This window comes from Paramisgurnus dabryanus, chromosome 14 (assembly GCF_030506205.2).
Source record: "Paramisgurnus dabryanus chromosome 14, PD_genome_1.1, whole genome shotgun sequence".
Lineage (NCBI taxonomy): Eukaryota > Metazoa > Chordata > Actinopteri > Cypriniformes > Cobitidae > Paramisgurnus > Paramisgurnus dabryanus.
In genome coordinates, this window is record NC_133350.1 from 2,968,297 (window position 1) to 2,973,652 (window position 5,356).

The 5,356-nt window shown below is 33.3% G+C and overlaps 1 long non-coding RNA gene across 1 annotated transcript; it reads left to right on the plus strand.

The window, feature by feature from the left end:
- Window positions 1–2,452: 2,452 nt before the first annotated feature.
- On the plus strand, window positions 2,453–4,284 carry LOC135764877 (uncharacterized). The gene is made up of 2 exons (XR_010540324.2): window positions 2,453–3,921; window positions 4,083–4,284. It is a non-coding gene; the product is annotated as an uncharacterized lncRNA (long non-coding RNA).
- Window positions 4,285–5,356: the final 1,072 nt, after the last annotated feature.

A 5,356-nucleotide genomic window follows, 5' to 3' on the forward strand; every position in this document is an offset into this window, starting at 1 on the left:
GGGAAAAGGACTAAGTTGTGGCAATGGAGAAATGAAAGAAACCTTTGACCGGTGGACTAACGTTACATGAGGAGGGACTATTTTTGAACACATCATAGCAGTGTGGCAGCCACTGCTTGGACTCTAAAGCACAGAGAGAAAACTGGGAGACACAGAGAATCCAGTTTTGTTCAGAGACAATAAAAAAGAGGAGACCCAGGAATGACCACACTGTTTTGAAATGCAAAGTGAATAACAGTGATGACTCTTGTGTTCAGCTACTTTCAGCAATTCCTCCAAAAAATCAGACTCCTGTACCCATCATAAATGACTTTGCAGCATCACCATCTCAGAAAGAAAACAACTTGAACTGGGAGAGACAAAGAAAACATGCTGAGGACTACAAAAAACCTGGCCACGCCAAGAGAGACTTTCGCTATATCCATGTACCAGCTCTGTGAGTGAAGGGGGGAGGGTGACAGCAGCCTTTCAAAGTCCAGTTTATGGTCCAGTTGTAAGATTTGTTAAGAATATGATTCTCTGGACAAGTATTGCTAATTCAATGTATGTCTATAAACAATAAACAAAACCATGACCATATCTATTCTCATATCAAAATCACACTCCTGTTTACTGGTTAGGAAGATATGCATAATTTGAATTAAGCCATTGGATTTAGTGTTCTCCAGAAGGGTACAAGTATATTAAAGTGATATTAACTGAATCAAAGCAAATGTATATTAGTGTAATAAATAGTGATGTACAACAAACAATGAATAAATTGGGAAATGTATTAAAGCACAAATTTCTAATGCAAAGTTATCAAAGTGGGAATTTCATTGTATTATAATATGATCATGAGAAAGATATTCAACTTAAAATGTGGAAAAATAAATTATATGACAAGAAATTGATATAACATCACAGGAAGGTAAACAAGAAGTAGTAAAGAGTATGGTTGAAAATCAGTTAATAGAATAATGACTTAATGTAACTGACTTATTTCCACAGGTCTCTTGTATACTGGAAAAGATTGTGAAGAAAGGGATTAATGGGATATGATGAAAACAAAAAGCTATACAAAGCCAGAGGGATAAATCCATTATGCTTAGGAATAACATTAGACTTATGTGCTAAAGTAAAAATAATTTGTAAATGCAAAGAATAAATACAGATGATAACAACATGCAAGATAAAGAAGATGTATTAATTATTAAAAGATGTAGAGAACAAAGTACTAATTGAAGTATCCAATTAATGACATTGTAAGACTAACCAGGTGATATCCAGATCCACATTGCTAACAAATGTTTTCCCAGATGACAAATATTGTAATTGATCTTTGCCAGGGGCGTCATGCACCAATTTTTTTTAAGGGGGCACAGTGTCAACAGCTCACAGAAATTTGTGCATACACAGACATCAAACGAAATATTATAGAGCTTTCAGTCTTTTCCATGGCACTTACATTTCTAACAATCTGAAAACCCCTGCTTTCATGCAAAAACCTCCAAAATAACAGTGATGACTACTTTCATATCATATACTATTCAATCGGAATAATGACACATTTGCATCATATTCACATCTGAAACGACATGTTTTATTTAAGTCTTAATGGCTTGTTTAATTGTGTCATTAATGCATTTTGCACAACAACTACATTATCATATAAAATTAATGTAATTTTAAATCCATAAAGTATATAAACAACGAAAATGACATAAGCTATAGCCACGTGATTGATTTTAATGTTCAATAATGATTTTAAAAAAATATGTTTAGATAAAATTATTAGAGGAACGGATTTTTGCATTAAATTTTACCTCATGTGAGCATGTGAGATTCCGCGCCCGCGTGAACTTTGGCGAACTTTGGCGTTGTGCCAAGAAGATGAATCTCTGCTAATATAACGTTGAGACGGTCACATTTAAAACCATACATTTTCTACACAGAGAAGGTTAACTGCACATTACCGTACTGGGGTTTGGAAATGTTGTGAGCGTTTCTAACACGTTTTAATTCCTCAGATAGCCAAATGCAGCAGCAAGCCAGCAACTTCAGAGAGCTCGTGAGCGCGCCCAGACACTGATGACGTCTGCGACTGCGCTCTGACTGCAGCGCCAGCTGCCGCCAGAATAAAAGTAATGTAACATGATCAAAACACTATCAAAACGGCGAAAATCTCCGAAAAGTGACAAGGATGCAGCACAGAATGTATAATATTGTGCATATTAACAGATTAAAAGTCAAATAACAGATTAATGGACGCTTATTTGATTTTGAGGTTGGATGAAAAATCCATTGGCTCAAAAAAACCAAGGGGGCAGGTGCCCCCTCAGTTTGAATGGGCATGACGCCTCTGATCTTTGCTTTATATATTTGAGTATTCAAAAAGAAGAAATATTTGTATGTTTTTTATGAAAATAAACAATATACAAATTGTTATAGGAACAAAGAGGTTTTCAAAAGAATGAAGGAATATATATTCAATGTACTGGACAAGTAGGGTTAATTTCTGCTACAATATTATTAAATTAATTGGCAATCATAAAAGATTAACCTTATATAAAAATGAATGATAATTTTATTAATGGTAACAACACAGCAAATTTGGAGGCTAAAGAAGCCTCAGAATGCCATACAGAAGTAGTGCTTCTATAGTGTTAATACAAAAGCCTTACTTAGAAGATAGAAGGAAAAAAAGAACACGCTGGATGTTAGGAATATTTTGTGGCACCTAAAGGGGGACAAAGAAAGACATTCAAGACATCTAATGTACACATTGGGGATAAATCATTCTACTGTATTGTACAGTAAAATGTTACCTTTCCAGATGGGTGGTTTTAATTTCAAATTAAAAACAGGTATTAAAGAACAAATTAAAATTAAAGATTAAAAAAAAAAAAATTGGGTATTATTCTCCATATTTGAGAAATGGTCTCCATATCTGAATTCAATACTGGTTGAGTTTCTGTTCAACAGGTAAAGCTAGTGCCAAACAATAAGGATAAAAAATATAGAAGAAGTAATCCCTTGATCAGCATTTATTTAAAAACAATAAAGTGAATACTGCAACATTAAAGAATAAAGAAAAGACTAAGATGTGTTTACCATCCTTAATCATAAAAAGTATACCATCCCTTCAACGTCAAACTCAGCAAAAAATGTGAATGCATGAAACTGAACTGACTGGATGCTTTGTCTCTTGCAATAACAAGTGACAGACTGCAAACTAACACTGCATGGAATGCTTATTGGTCGACCAATGCCAATACCAATGTCTGCGCAATACTATATAACAAAAATTCATCCCCAAAAAGGACTTCCTCTGGAACGACTGCAGATGGAGCTTTTGGAACAATTACAAATAAAGATGAGATCTTATGTGATAAAACTAATTGTATGCATAAGCTATTTGTGTGCAGGGAAAAAGAAAAGGAGCCTGATGAGGAGATGGAGATAAAATGCCATATTATGCCATGGGATCTAGTGTATCTGAGGGTCTTCAGGAGAGAGTGACATAAAACAAGGACCAAGGAGAGCAGCTCTAACAGCAGGCCAAGGGGGAAGGAGCACATCTGATGTCATCTGAGCCATTGCAAAAAGTTCCTAAAATACCAGTCGAAGAAGAGGACAACAAAAACACGATACAGAAGAGGAGAGCTGAGGAGCAGAGGAGAACTTAAACACAATAATGAAGAAGAGAGCTGAGGAAAAGAAAATAATAAAAGACATGATACAGAAGACAACAACAGAAAAATTAAAAGCAATTCAAGCCTACAAAGAGATAAAAGAACGAAGTAATGACCACCCAGGGCATATCAAGCAACAACAACAAAGTTAAGAAAAATTTGTAAATGAGAAGAGACTTTCAGGAGCAACAACCAATGAGTGCAAAGCAGTGGAGTTCACAAGCAATACACAGAGACAAAGTTGCTGGTAATGTGTAAAGGACACACAAAGAAAACGTCAAGGAATTAGCCATGAAAATTGAAAAATAAAGCTAATAACCAGTTTGACAATTATCAGCAACATATGGTAAATTCACACAACTGTAGTCAATAATCAAACTTTTCTTCAATTAACTTTTCACCTATCAGCAAGGATCAGTAACACTTTAGCGAGGACCAGTAACACCAGTGAGAATTTATTCTACAATAATCTCTGCAGAACCAAAGTTTAGATAAAATACTGAAGATACCAAAACAAAAAGGAGACAAGGACATCAACAGAAGAAAAAGGACGTCAACGGAAGGAAAAAAAATATGTTGGACATTTTATGGGAAACAAAAAAAAAAAACATTATGAATGAATGGTACAAATGGGTAACTTTCAAAGCTAAGAGAAATTGGTATGAACAATTGCTTATTATGCTCTAAATCATAAAAGGTAGGAATAGTCAAAAGTCGACATGATATTACAGGGGGGTTCGATGTAACAAATTGACAAATTCTGGTTTAAATATCCATTTTATAGGGCATATTTTGGTAAATAGTTAATATTGGGAAAGTTAATAAAAGCATTAAAAGGCAGAATAGAAATTCAAGAAAAACAAATACTAAGGAATATTAAAGCTACAGTAGACCTTATGGAACTAAAGATGAGGGATATTTAAAGGGAATATTCTATAACATAGAACTTGAACAAATCAAATATAAAATTCCAAAAGCTATTATAAATCCTTAATAATTTTGGCTTTAGGTATGGAAAGGGTGGACAATGCTGGTATACAGTAAAAAGAATGTGGGAATCAGATCATAGCAGTGGACATATGAAGATCAAACAGTAATGTAAGCAGAATTCTTTTGGTTTAATTTTGATTTGATGGGAAATGATAACTTATGGTGGTTTTGCAATTAGAGAAGAAATATATATGTACAAGACTAAGGTTAATTTAAGAAATCATCATGATTATATTGAAGTATATTGAACAAAATACTGAGAAAACAAATGATAAAACTAAAATAGTTTATCCCTAAATTGGTTTGGTATTACAATTTAAGCAAGAGATGAGATAAAATCATGGTTAGAATAAATATTGATTTAATCTAGAATTACTAAATTATATCTACTATAATCAACAAAGGTTTATTAAATTTAACTAATGATGTTTTAACAATTTAAGAAAAACAATGAGATACTACAAAGGGGTATAGTTTTATTGTATGGAGATTAATGTTATGCTAAAAATACAACATAGATATTCATTGAAGCTATCAATAAGCTTAAGAGTTTAGGATAAAAACTGCAACAAATACAAGAAGAAAGAATCTTAATGTGGAATTGGTGTGATTTAAAATTAGGAAAATGGGTGATTGTTTTGTCAAATTCTCACAGACATATTTTTGTATGTCAAATGATTAAAGGTATAGGT